This window comes from Papio anubis, chromosome 3 (assembly GCF_008728515.1).
Source record: "Papio anubis isolate 15944 chromosome 3, Panubis1.0, whole genome shotgun sequence".
NCBI classification, from domain to species: Eukaryota; Metazoa; Chordata; class Mammalia; order Primates; family Cercopithecidae; genus Papio; species Papio anubis.
The window spans coordinates 36,702,368-36,717,299 of record NC_044978.1 but is presented as its reverse complement, the minus strand read 5'-3'; the positions used below and the strand labels follow the sequence as shown (position 1 = coordinate 36,717,299).

Genomic DNA, 14,932 nt, shown 5'->3' with positions numbered 1-14,932 from the left:
TGACTTGATGACTATCTGAAAAACTTTTCCTTACCTGTCTAAGCAGTAGTTATGGTAAGGTAAGCTGAAGGTCTTTTTCCTAATATCATGTAATGTTGCCTACCTTTCAGAAGGGGCCAACTGAAGAAAATACCTTGTAAGTTATCAAATGAGATAATTTATAAGAAATTATAAGAATTTATAAGAAAGTTCTTCTAAGGTGAAAGGAACTATGCAAATAGAGAAGTCAGCTGCTTTAAACCACACTCTGTGGTATAGGTTAGGCAATTACTGCATAGAATGATCGAACTGGACAATGCAGAGCCAATTCAACAGTTCATCTATCTTCATAATCCCGTAACAATGGAGTCCTCTGATTTTGGTTGAAACAAAAATGTTTGGTCACGCTATGAATTGAATGTTTGTATTCCCCTCTAGTTCATATATTGAAGCCCTAATCCGCAATGTGATGGATTAGGGCTAAGAGGTGAGGCCTTTGAGAGGTCATTAGGTTTAGGTGAGGTTATGAGAGTGGGGCCCCTGTGATGGGATTATTGCTCCTACGAGAAAATAAGAAAACCAGAGTTCTCTCTCCTTGCCATGTGTGGATACGGAAAGAAGGTGGCGACTGCAGGCCAGGAAGAGAGTTCTCACCAAATACTGAATCTTCTAGCACCTTTGATCTTGAATTTCCCAGCCTCCAGAACTGCGAGAAATAAATGTCTGTTGTTTAAGTCCCGCAGTTTGTGGTATTTTGTTATGGCATCTGAGCTAAGACAATAAGAATCTAATTGTGTTGATTGTATGAATAAATACTTCAGTCTCCCACAGCAGGGAATTCATTTGATAATCCCTTTAGTAAATGCAACCCCAAACCATCAGAATCAATTACAAACTGCAGAGTAAACTCGCTGGCGTTTCTCACGTGTATATGCCAAAGGCAGGATTGAAAAAATAACTACCAAGTTTTGAAGAGAGGAGGGGCTTCAAGATGGCCGACTAGATGCATCTGGCACTCATCTCCTTCACAAAAAATAACAAAAGTTGTGAGTAGACAGGCTACATTTTGAATTGATCATTTAAGAGAGAACACTGGAATTCAACAGAGTAGTGACAGAAAACACTTAAAGCAAGGAAGGAGAGGGAAATAAGACATCCTTCTTGGCTGAAAACGGTTGGGAGCCTGGAGAAGCTCCCCAATGTGGGGAAAGGGTAAGTGGTCCATATTTCCACTGCAGACTCCTGCAGCCTAGCCATGGGACAGCCCCTCAACTATCACAGGCCCTAAGACTAACATTGAGAGCTGCCTGTAGACTGTGCAATGGCATTTCTCCAGAGAGGGATCTTACGCAGAGTCTCACACACCCCTGAGCCCTAGTGGCTGCAGCACAGTGCCACTGTGAGGGCCCAGCCCCCATCAGACTGTATCCTGCCCTAGGGCCCAACAGCCCCTGCATCTCCATGTCTCTGGAGCCCCTGCCTGCAGCCACCACTGCTGCTGCTGCTGCTGCCAGGGTCAAGGTAGGAGCCACTGGCATCACCCCTCCCCCGATCCCCGGCCAGCAGAGGGGCACTCACACATGTTTATGTGCCTCAAGGACAAACTCCACTGTTCGCAGCTAATTGCTGCTATAAACTGCTGCTGCTGGGGCCAAAGCATGAGCAAAGCATGCCCCTGCCCCAGCTGGCTGCCTATGGTTGCTCCCACCGAAAGCAATCCCATCCTCCGCAGTAGTGGACAGCAGTGTAGTCACTGCTGCCTTCACCTGAGCTTTCCATCAGCAGCCTGGGGATTGCTTAACTGCTGCCTTTTATAGCCAGATACTGCATGCACCACCAGAGAGTCAAAGAACAGGTCTGCACAGGCCTGCTCTCTACCAGTGCAGTACTTGAGCGTGCCACTTGGGGCCTGGTGATTGCCCAGCCCAGTTCAGTCCATCACCACTGACACAACAGCATTCCTCCCAGAGACCTGAGGTTGGGACTACCCATTCTGCTGCCACCATCATAGTTGGCATCCACCCTCATGTACCAGCTACAGGCCTGGGGACTGGCCTGCCCAGTCCATTGTAACCACTGCCAACACCAGCACAGGTATTTGGGACCCAGAGTGTTGTCCTGCCAACACCCACACCAATCTGCCTACCTGCCTGGTTAACCGCTACCATTTCTAGCACCCAAGCAAGACACCTGGAGGCCAAAGAACCAGCCTGCCTGGACACACTAACACCAGTGCCAGTGTATGCTGCCTTGGGACCTAGGGACAGATATGTCCAACCCACCTCTGTCACCACTGGGGCCCGAAGGCTGGCCCATCTGGTATCCTAGTCCCCAGCAAAACTTCACCACAGCCTCCACTAACAACCATATCCTAAGCTGCTGGGGAAGCCACAGATACTACTGACACTGGTTCCAGCAGAATAAATCATATGGAGACTACACTAATGTACATACCCAGAATCAAAGCCAAAGCACTCTACCTAACGAACATCATAGAAACACCTTACTTTCATAGGGGAGAACTTTTTCCTCCCCTATGAAAGTAAATTCAGAGGCCGGGAGCAGTGGCTCATGCCTGTAATCTCAGCACTTTGGAAGGCTAAGGCAAGCAGATCACCTGAGGTCAAGAGTTCGAGACCAACCTGACCAACTAAAAATACAAAATTAGCCAGGCATGGTGGTGCATGCCTGCAATCCCAGCTACTTGGGAGGCTGAGGCAGGAGAATCGCTTGAACCTGGGAGGTGGAGGTTGCAGTGAACCAAGATCACACCATTGCACTCCAGCCATGAGAGGATACAGAAAAACAATACCCAAATTAGAAAACAATTCAGGGTATGAATGAGAGAAGTTCACCAAAGAGATAGAGATAATAAAAAAGAACCAAACAGATTCTGGATCTGAAGAATTCATAAAATAAAATACACTTGAAAGCTTCAACAATAGACTAAATCAAGCAGAAGGAAGAATCTCAGAATTTGAAGACAGGTCTTTTGAAATAACCTAGTCAGATAAAAATAAAGAAAAAAGAATGCAAAAAGCCTATGTGACATATGGGATACCATAAAGCAAGAAGGCAAAGAGAAAATGAGTGTTAGAAAGCCTATTAAATGAAACAAGGCCAGATGCAGTGGCTCATGCCTCTAATCACAGCACTTTGGGAGGCCGAGGAGGGAAGACTGCTTGAGCTCATGAGTTCAAGGCCAGCCTGGGCAACATGGCAAAATTCCATCTCTACTAAAAATACAAAAATTAGCTGGGTGTCGTGGCATGCTCCTGTAATCCCAGCTACTCAGGAGGCTAAGGCAGGAGGATCGTCTGAGCCCTGGAGGCAGAGGTTGCAGTGAGCTGAAATTGTGCCACTGTACTTCAGCCTTAGCAACAGAGCCAGATCCTGCCTTAAAAAAAAAGAAAAGAAAAAGAAGACCTATTTAATGAAACAATAGATGAAACTCCCCAAGTCTAGCAAGAGATTTAGACATCCAGATACAGGAAGCCCAGAGTTCTCCAAATAGATACAATTCAACAAAGGACTTCTCCACAGCACATTACAGTCAAATTGTCAAACATCAAAGACAAAGAAAGAATCTAAAATTAGCAAGAGAAAAGCATGTAGTCACCTATAAAGGAACCCCTGTCAGACTAACAGTTAATTTCTCCACAGAAATCTTATAGGCCAGGAGAGAATGGGATGATATATTCAAAGGACTGAAAGAAAACAAAACAACAACAAAAACGTTGTCATCCAAGGATTCTATACCCAGCAAAGTTATCCTTCAAAAACAAAGGAAAAACAAAGTCTTTCCCAGACATACAAAAGCTGAGGGAATTCATTACCACTAGACTGGCCCTAAAAGAAATGCTTAAGGGAGTCCACTGAGAAGCAAAAGTACAATATCTATCATCATGAAAACACGTGAAAATACAAAACCCACTGGTAGAGCAAACACACACACACAAGGAAAAGACTAAAATGTTACCACTACAGAAAACCACCAAACCATAATAAAGACAAATAAGAGAGAAAGAAAGGAACAGTGGATAGACAAAACAATCATAAATCAATTAATAAAATGAGAGGAAGGAGCCCTGATATATAAATAATAATCTTAACTGTCAATGGATTAAACTGTTCACTTAAAAGATACAGGCTGGCTGAATGGATTTAAAAAACACACAGACACAACACAACTACATGCTACCTACAAAAAACTCATCTCGCCTATAAAGATACACATAGACTGAAAGTAAAGGGATGGGAAAAGATATTCCATACAAACAGAAGCCAAAAGCAAGCATGAGTAGCTATACTTATGTCAAATAAAACAGACTTCAAGTCAAAAACGGAAGAAATAGACAAAAAGGTCATTATATAATAATAAAGTGATACATTCAGCAAGAGAATATAGCAATTCTAAACATATATGCACCTAACATTGGGAGCACCCAGATATATAAAGCAAATATTATTAGATCTAAAGGGATAGGTAGAGTCTAATACAAGAGTTGAGAAATAGAACACCCACTCTCAGCATTAAACAGATCATCTAGATAAAAAAAAACAATAACAAAGGAACATTGGATTTAAATGGCACCTTACACCAAATGGACCTAAAAGAACATTTACAGAACATTTCATCAAACAGTGCCAGAATATACATTCTTCTCATCAACACATGGAACATTTTCCAGGATAAACAATGTTAGAACACAAAACAAGCTCAACACATTTTTAAAAATTGATATCATATCAAATATCTTCTCAGACCACAATGGAATAAAACTACAAGTCAATAACAAGAAGAACTTTAGAGACTGTACAAGTACATGGAAATTAAATAGGAAATTTTTTAAAAAGGCTTGAAACAAATAAAAATGGAAACACACCATACTAAAACCTATGGTATATAGCAAAAGCAGTGCTCAGAGGTAAGTTTATAGTAACTACCTACATCAAAGAAGTAGAAAGATTTTAAGTAGACAATCTAGTGATGCATCTCAAGGAACTAGAAAAGCAAGAGCAAATCAAATCCAAAATTAGTAGAAGGAAAGAAATAATAAAGATCAGAGAGAACTAAATGAAATAGACTAAAAACAAACAAACAAAAAATAAACAATACTATGATGAGCTATTATCTCATTGAATGGTTATTTTTGGGCACAGTGGCTTATACCTATAATCTCAGCATTTTTGGAGGTCAAGGCAGGAGGATCACCTGAGGTCAGGAGTTTGAGACCAGCCTGGACAGCTAAAAATACAAAATTTTTAGCTCTACTAAAAATATAAAAATTAGCTGGGCATGGCGGCACACATCTGTAGTTCCAGCTACTTGGGAGGCTGAGGCAGGAGGATCACTTCAACCCAGGAGCTAGAGGTTGCAGTGAACTGAGATCACACCACTGCACTCCAGCCTGGGTGACAGAGCAAGATTCCATCTCAAAAGAAAAGAAAATAAAAGGTTATTGTTGAAAAGGCAGAAGCAGTAGATGCTGGCAAGAATGCAGAGATAAGGGAACTCTTACACACTGTTGGTGGGAATGTAAATTAGTACAGCCACTATGGAAAACAGTATGGCAATTTCTCAAAAAACTAACAATAGAACTACCACACAATCCGCAATCTCACTACGGGATATTTATCCAAAGGAAAATAAATTAATATATCAAAGGAATAATTGCACTCGCATGTTCATTGCAGCACTATTCACAATAGCCAAGATATGAAATCAACCGAAGTATCTATCAGCAGATGAATGGATAAAGAAAATGTGGTATATATACACAATGGAATACTATTCAGCCATAAAAAAGAATGAAATCATGTCTTACGCTGAAACATAGATAGAGCTGGAGGTCATTATTTTAAGTAAAATAAGACAGGCACAGAAAGATAAATACCTTATGTTCTTGCTCATATGTGGTAGCTTAAAAAGTTGATCTTATGAAGGTAGAGAGTAGAATTATAAATACCAGAGGCTGGGAAGGGTGTGTGGGTAAGAGCAGGGGAAGAAGAGAGGGTAGTTAATGGGTAGAAACATACAGTTAGATAGTGTAAGTTATAATGCTCAATAGTAGAGTAGGATGACTGTAGTTAACAATAATATATTTTATATTTCAAAGTAGCTAGAAGATGGGACTTGAAATGTTCTCAGCACACAGAAATGATAAATACTCAAAGTGATGGCTACCCCAAATACACTGACTTGATCATTATAGATTCTATCCATGTAACAAAAAATACACATGTGCCCTATAAGTATGTAAAATATTATGTATCAGTAAAAATCTACCACTTATTGATCTCTGCCTTCTGAGTTAAGCGACTTTGTCCTACATTTACAGTAGTCCCCCATTATCCAAGGGCAACATGTTTCAAGGCCCCAGAAGATGCCTGAAATTATGGGTAGAACTGAACCCCACATACACTGTGTTTTTTTCTAAACACACCTATGATAAAGCTTAGTTTTGTAAATTAGGCCCAGTAAGCAATGAACAATAACTAGTAATAAAATAGAACAATTACTACAATATACTATAATAAAAGTATGTGCATGTGATCTCGCTCTCAAAATATCTTATTGTACTATACTATTTTTAGCCACCATTGACCATGGGTAACTGAAATCATGAAAAACAAAACTGTGGATAAGGGGGGACTACTCTATATGTCTTTAAAATTGGGTGAGTCAATAATGTATTCACATATATGTTAAAGCCTTTGATATGTCATGTATCAACCTGGACTAGTAAATGACATTTGTCTTCCAGAAAACCTCCTCATTAAAATGATTCTGCTTGGAGAACTACTGCAGCCAGATCAAACAGCATCTTTCACTGGTGACCTCAGCCAGTGAAGACTGGTACATATGGGTAGGATGAGGTTGGGTGTGGGGTGGGGAATGGGGTTGGTGGTTGGTGCAGCTGGTGGTGATAATCCTTATACCTAGAGGTCAGTGAACCTTCCTTGAGTATCCAGACCCCGTCCCCCCTCACTTTACTTCTTTTGGTTACTTCTATGAATACTGTAGCTGCTGCTAATATTTCAGCACCTTTTTTTGAGAATTTACTAAGAACCAATCTCTGTGCTCTGCCTTGTACCCGGATTATCTCATTTTTGTCCCCACCATTTGTTCAGATAGACACTAGGGCAAAGAGGCTACACAACTTGCCCAAGATCACAGAGCTCACATGGAGGAGTGATGATTTGAAACCAGGGGGCCAATGGCAGAACCAGAGCTTATAACCCCACACTATGTTGTCCCTCCCTCAGGGAGGAATGCGATGCTTGCAAATCATAAAGTTTGGCGTAAAGTGGTGAATGAGAGGGAACCTCCTGCTCCCATTCCTCCGCCTATCCTAGGAGGTGGCTGTCTGGCACAAGGCAGGACAGAGGAAAGGGTTCCCAGAAACCTCGGCTTTACTGGGGCCCTTGCTAAGGCTCCTCAGCTCAGACGTGCTCCCAGCCAAGCTGCCCAGAAGGACAGGGTCTTTTCAGTGCCTCTCTGAGGAAGGTGAACGAAGTCCCCAGAAGAACGCTTTGTACTCTTAGTCACCATTTGACCCGTGGCCCCAGGAAGAGAGAAAATAGGAAAGGAAACAAGCTAACAAGAATAATGGGGACATCTAGACAATCGAGAATAAAAGAGAAATGGAGAGAAGCATACCAGATGGTCCTGGCCTGTGTACATTTACTTTTCAGCATGAGACAATGCTGCTCACAGGTGGCCCTTGGTGGTGGAAGGTGGAGTTAAAGAGGCTGAAAGTTCTCTCTGCAATGCCCCCCTCCCACATGCCTTCACATATGTTTCCTGCATTAAGCATCATTTGCTCTCAGATTCTCTAGGGGCTATTTAAATAAATGAGAATCAAGGGATTGTTCTTGTTCTCTCTCCTCTCTCTCTCTCCTCTCTCTCCTCTCTCTCTCTCTCTCTCTCTCTCCGCCCCCAACTCTAAGATAGCTTCAAAATAATAAACAGTAACTGGGATGTATTGAATGCTAGCTACTAGGATAAAATGTGCTATCTAATTCAATCTTCACAACTTTATTGTCCACATTTTATAGATGAAGAAATTGAATCTTGAATGTCTTGCCCTGGGGTGCAATCCTGTCATTTACATTGTTAATTTCTATTGGGTTTTGAAGGTGCATTTCCTCAAGCATAGGTGACAAATAACAGATGAGGGTCTGCACATAGCTCTGCCACTTTGTACTTATAGAATTTGGACAATTTACTTTTCCCTTAATGACTTAATGCTCTAATCTGTACAACTAAGGAGTGATCCCCAAGGTCCCACCTATTTCCACATCTCTGTTGATTCCAAAGTGTCTACCTTGTTTTTAAGTAAAGTTTTTGAATAGGTAATCTGCACATGGTGCTTAGTTCAGAAAGGAAGCTTCACTACCACCCCTTCCCCAAGCTACTCAGTTTCCTTCCCCAGAAGTAACCACCGTTTCTGCTCCCTTGAGAGAAACTCTATGCATATACAAGTATAAGTGTTGTTTCCTGTTTTCTCTTTTGAACACAAATGGTAGCACAATTTATATACTTTCTGCCCCTCGCTTTTTTCACTTAAAATTTTATCTTGAAGATCATTCCACGACTGTATAGAGAGCTTTTTCTGCCCATTATTTGAATGTATTATAATCTATTCCTATTGATAGAGATTTAGGTTCTGTTGTGTTTCCAACAATACTGCAATAAACCTCTCTGTTCATCCTTCAGTTTGCACACAGGCAAGCACGTTCTACAGTGTGTCTAAAAATGGGGAGAGCATCAGAGGGTGTTAGGTGCAGGGTAAAGGGGCACAGCATCAAACTACTCTTGGTGGTCTGACCTGAAAAATTCTCTAAGACAACCCTAGTACTCCAGTTTTCACATAATGAGAATTGGCAGAAACTAAGGGAAGAACCGAGTGTGCAGGGAGTCTGGGATGTCAAAGGGAGGAAAGTTGAAAACACGGGGGACCGGTTCCAAGAGTCTGTGCAGGGAGGAATCAGATGTCATCAGAAGGGGGACTGGCAAACAAAGATGAGCCATAGAATCAGATCAGCAGCCAGGAGCGGGTTGCCAAGGTGACAAGGGTTAGAGTTAGGTAGAAAATCAGAAGTGTACAATGACAAGGTGGAAATCAGAGGAGGTGCCAAAGGCCATAGAAGTATGGATGCAGAGGGCAGCTTGAGGGATTTTCCCCAAAAACATGAGAGGTGTCCCTCCCATGGCCTATGGGTTAATAGCCACTCTTAATCCAGTGCACATGAGGACCTCTAAAACCACTGTACAGCCTCACACACCCCTTGTGGGGCTACAGCCTTTTTAAAGAAACACTTACTAAGGCCCATAATCATCCACGGAGATTTCCTGCGGGCGGCATCCTGGGCTTCTTGGGTGAAAGTGACCTTTTACAACCTTGGGAGTCCAGCCACCGTGAAGGAAGGCAGAACTCTGTTTCAGGACGTAAGTCTGGAGATGAACCCTCCAGAACATGCAGGGGTACTTCCTGTGCTGCGCTCCAGGACTCCAAGGACGTAACCACGGCATCGCGGAAGGAAGACAGGATTTGAATTCAGAATAGCTGGGCTTGAGACTGGCTGCTGCCCTCTGCACCCTTGGGGCCTGGGAAGAATTCCCTCCCTCTCTAATTCTCCATTTCCTAAAAGTCAAAAAAGTAGGCCTTCTGCTCTGTCTAGCCCATAGCGTTTGCATGAAAGTAAATAAAATAAGAACTGTGAAAATGCTTTAGGAGCCATAAAGCACCACACACAGGCCAGGTATTTGTGTCCTTGTTATTTTCTTCATCCATCACCTGTTCTCTTTCCCCCATCTCTGTACTTGCCTGTTTCTCTGCTGTTCCCCAGAAGGTTAATCTGCCTGGTATAACTTCCTCATTTTACTGCTGCTTTACTGCCTTATCTAAATTTGGGCATATTTCAGGGTAAAAGAGGTGGGGCGAGAGGTAAAACTAGCAAAGCTGCAGAAGACAGGGATAGGACATAGCGTGAGAGGGCAAAGAGAGAGGCATTAACAAGCAAAAGAATAGAAGAGAAGAAATAAGGAAGACAACAGGTTAGAAGCAGAAAGGTGTGTGAAGATCAGTCTTGCGTGTCTTCACGCCCTGCATGGGCGTGATCACGGGGTGTGAGGGCCGAGGCTGGTGGCCTCATAAGCCGCAGATTTGGCAGAAGTCCCTCCTGTTAGGTGGCCAAGTCACAGTCATCTCAAGTGACCCCAACACAAACTCTCTCAGGAAGTCTCCCTCCGTTTCACCATTTATCTTTCTCTGTGCTCAGATAATGTAGCATTTTAAAGAGATAATGGAAGTGGTCAGTCATGTGAATGATGAAACTAAGCTGCAATACTTCACTTTATTGTTAATCCAAAAATCTTAAGATCACTCGATAATGAACTGCACAGTGTACAGAGTCACTTACAAATACTGACAATATTCATGCAAACACATCTGGGACTCATCTTTCACACATCTGGTGAGGATGTCTGGGGAAATCCTTGTAAGTGGGAAGAAATGTTTGAGGTAACGCCTGGCAGCCCCAACAGCTGGGCAGCACAACGTCCCCATTATCCCTGCTCAGGGCATCATCACTAAATGGAAATGACTCTGCTTCTCAGGGAAGCAAACTAGCTAACTTCTCTTTTTCTGAAAGTGAAACAAATGTGCAACCAACACGTATGTGCGCTATTTACAATAGCAAAGACATGGAACCAACCCAAATGCCCATCAGTGATAGACTGGATAAAGAAAATGTGGTACATATACACCATGGAATACTATGCAACCATAAAAAAGAATGAGATCATGCCCTTTGCAGGGACATGGATGAAGCTGGAAGCCATCATTCTCAGCAAACTAACACAGGAACAGAAAACCAAACATCAAATGTTCTCACTCATAAGTGGGAGTTGAACAATGAGAACACAGGCACACATGGAGGGGAACATCACACACTGGGGCCTGTCGGGGGTTGGGGTGCAAGGGGAGGGAGAGCATTAGGACAAATATCTAATGTATGCGGGGCTTAAAACCTACATGATGGGTTGATAGGTGCAGCAAACCGCCATGGCACACATACACCTATGTAACAAACCTGCACACTGGAACTTAAAGTAAAATTTTTTTAAAAAGCTTAATTAACACAAAAATATGTTTTAAAACAGTGCAACCAAGCTCTAGCTTTTAAAGTTAGAAGAAGAAGAAAGTATTATAAACTGACTGAAAGACTGTCACACTAATAATACAATGTGAAATAAAACAATGACAAGAGAATGCTACTAAACTCAGGATGTCATGAAGTATGTTGGACCACAGTCAGATGCCCCATTCTTTCATTTGTCAATTATGTGAACTCCATGCACCAATTATTTAAACAATTTTATAGTTAAGATGGTGAAATGAAAGAAAACATGTCAGATGTCAAGGCTTCAAACTCTTCCCTGCTTTGTGGAGTAACTGACAAGTTTGAATTTCAGGATGATCAAGAAAGCAAACCCAAAAGCCTGACTCCTTTTCATTCTCTCCTGTACCTCGGTATACAATGAAGAGCCTGATTAGCGTTAGAAGGAGGAGAGAAAAACAAACCAAGAAGTCTTCCAGTGGTTCTCAGCCTAGTCTGCACATAGAATCACTGAGGCATCTTCCAATAACCTGATGCCCACACCATACCGCAAACTTATTACATCAACATACCTGAGGGTACAGCTTCTAGGGAGGCCGAAGCAGGAGGATCACTTGAGTCCAGTCCAAGGTTGTGTGAGCTATGACCACACCACTGCACTTTAGCCTGGGTAACAGAGCAAGACCCTGCTCTAAATATCAATCAATCAAAATATTTAGGGGTAGAACCCAGGCCTCAATAATTTTCACAGTTTTCCTTGTGGCTCCAGGATGCAGCTGAAGTTGAGACGCACTTCTCCAGACCCTGCCCACTTCTGGCCTCCCCTGAGCCATACCAAATCATTGTTCTCCATGCTCCTTGGTGAATTTGAGAAGAATCAGAGGTCAAGGAGTTGGGTGCCAAAGGCTTGCCTAGCAGCTGCCAACTCTATCACCAGAACACAGTAGCTTAAAAATCATCACTGAAGTCTCAAGAAGCTGGAAGAGTCTAGCTAGGACACACTGAGAGAGTCCTGTGACCATCACACCTTCCCGAATAAGTCTGAAGTAGAGAGATGCATGCCAGCGTTTAAACCCTGCATATCCAGAAAATGTTATTGCTAATAGAACAACTATCAGCAATAGCTTTGGTTGGTGCTTTAAGCCAGTGGTCCTCAAACCTCAGTGTGTATTGGAAACACCTACAGGGGTTCTTAAAGCACAGACTGCTGGGCATAGTCTTATACTTTCTGATGTAATAGGTCTGGAAGGGGGCCCAAGAATTTGCTTTTTTTTTTTTTTTTGAGACAGGGTCTCACTCGGTTGCCCAGCCTGGAGTGCAGTGGTATGAACATGGCTCACTGCAGCCTGGCACTCCTGGGCTCAAGCAATCCACCCACCTCAGCCCACCAAGTACGTGGGACTACAGACGTGCACCACCACGCCTGACTAATTTTTGTATTATTTGTAGAGACAGGGAGTCTCGCTTTGTTACCCAGGCTGGCCTCAAACTAATGGTCTCAAGCAATCCTCCTGCTTCAGCCTCCCAAAGTGCTAGGATTACAGGCATGAGCCACTAAGCCCTACCAGAATTTGCATTTTTAGCAAGTAATTAGGTTGTGCTGATGCTGCTGGTCTGCAGGTCATACCGGTTGAAGTTGCTCACACAATCTCATTTAGTTGTGTCTAATTATCAGTCACACCTGTTGTTGTTCTCCACATTTACTGTGCATCAGCATCACCTGGGAAGTTTTTAAGCCCTAACTAAATTAGTTATTTGAGAATATCTGAGGGGGTGGCCTGGGTAACAGTATTTCTTAAAAGCTCCCCAAATAACTGCAGTAAGTATGTATGTTAGGTTGAGAATTACTGAGTTAAATAATAACTGAGTGGACTTTATTTTAATTTGCTATTGTTCATGAAGACAGTCCTCATTAGTTTTAAATGTGATTAGAGAACCCTACACAGAAGCCTTTGGGAACAACATTAATGGAGTATGCACCATTAAATAGTTTAACTCTTCAGTTGATCTCTTTTTAAAAATCAATTGTTCAGCATCTGTGGAATCTGACTGTGATGTGGTCAGGAACAGAATGGAACTAAAATGAGAATGACCATGCCAGACTCTTCAGGACACAGCCTGGCTGTGGGAGGCTGACTGTGTTTGCATAGAGACACTAACTGCAAGTGGATGGATGACACCACTGGGACACTATTGATCATGGACCACAGACAGTGGTGCTGGGACACCAATGCTCACAGACCATAGATGGTGGTGATGGGACACCATTGCTCGTGGACTGCAGATATGGCACTGGGACACCATTGCTCGTGGACTGCAGACATGGCACTGGGACACCATTGCTCATGGACTGCAGACAGTGCTATGAGGACACTGATGTTCATGGACTACAGATGCTGCTCTGAAGTGCTCTGCACTTTTCTCTAGTTTACTTCATTTCCAAATGATACTAACTTATTGTTTATTATCTGGAATTACTTCATTTGTGTGCTTGTCTGCCATCTGTCTCCTTCACTGTTTAGAACGTATCCCCAGCACCTGCAACCCCATCTGCTGTGTGTGGAAGGAATGACTGAAGGTAATGTCCAATAGGCCTGGTGGGTCTGTGGTGAAATTGCCAGTCACGCTCTCACATTTTTCTCCAGAGTTTGATCTCCTTCCCCTAACAACTTCCTTTCAGTCATACATACGCGGTGTATCTCTAGTCACAAAGAAACAGAAATCTAAAGTGGTTTTCTCTCAAAAAGCTATCTAAATTTTTCAAACATACTAGGGAATGCAGGAATTGCTTAATAACAACTTATGCATCCTAAATGATGAAATTTCATGTTTATAGTTTTTTTGGCAAGAGCAATGAGGGTGGTTCACGCATTTGCCCCCATGTAAAGGTCAGGTGACTTGATTCTCTCTGGTAGTAGGACTCAAGGAGAGGAGGGATTGCTGTTTTCTTACAAGCTCAGTTGTTCTGCATATTTGCCAATTTTATTAAGTGAAAGTCTTCACCTAATACGTTTTTTTTTCTGACTAATTTACTGGAGAAGATATGGACAGAATAAATAGGTGGTTGAACAGATACAAGGCAGAAGCATTGAAGGTTAATGGCAGCTTGTAAGTACAGGAAGGTATTTGAGATCAGCAAGCAATGCCTGTGTTTTGTGCACTTTTTCTCTTCAGCCACCCAATAACTAGAGGTGATGATGCCTTTCATCAAAAGAATATAAAGAAAGGATGCTTTCCAGCACTTTGGGAGGCCGAGACGGGCGGATCACGAGGTCAGGAGATCGAGACCATCCTGGCTAACCCGGTGAAACCCCGTCTCTACTAAAAAAAAATACAAAAAACTAGCCGGGCGAGATGGTGGGCGCCTGTAGTCCCAGCTACTCGGGAGGCTGAGGCAGGAGAATGGCGTAAACCCGGAAGGCGGAGCTTGCAGTGAGCTGAGATCCGGCCACGGCACTCCAGCCTGGGCCACAGAGCGAGACTCCGTCTCAAAAAAAAAAAAGAAAGGATGCTTTTTTCTAGTTTTGAGGAGGCTGTCTGGTAAAACACTTTCAGCTAGTAGTCTGCTCTGGGAAATTACTTGTGAGGCTGTGTTGTATTTTTACCTCTTTAAATTGAGAAGCGCACCTGCAATTGTAATTTACTATCAGATTAACACATGTTTTACAATGGCGACACCCACAATGTTCCAATGTCTTTTTCATTTTTAACTTTTATTTTGATGTCCTCTTAAGAGAAAGCTTGCTCACATTTAATCAGATTTGCTCAAGCCCTAAAGCTGTTTCTGGTTTAAAGTCACTCACTTGGGGAAGCTATATGTTTGACC

The 14,932-nt window shown here is 42.6% G+C and overlaps 1 protein-coding gene across 8 annotated transcripts in view; it reads right to left on the bottom strand.

The window, feature by feature from the left end:
* Positions 1-14,932, bottom strand: part of TMEM154 (transmembrane protein 154) — a 54,573-nt gene that overhangs the window by 27,999 nt on the left and 11,642 nt on the right. The window contains exon 1 of one of the 8 annotated variants that reach the window (XR_004182647.1): positions 9,309-10,742. The exons of the other annotated variants lie outside the window; for them this stretch is intronic. The gene's annotated coding sequence lies outside the window, so the exon portion shown is untranslated. Of the gene's footprint in view, positions 1-9,308; positions 10,743-14,932 lie in introns of those variants that run through there. 8 annotated transcript variants of the gene reach the window in all.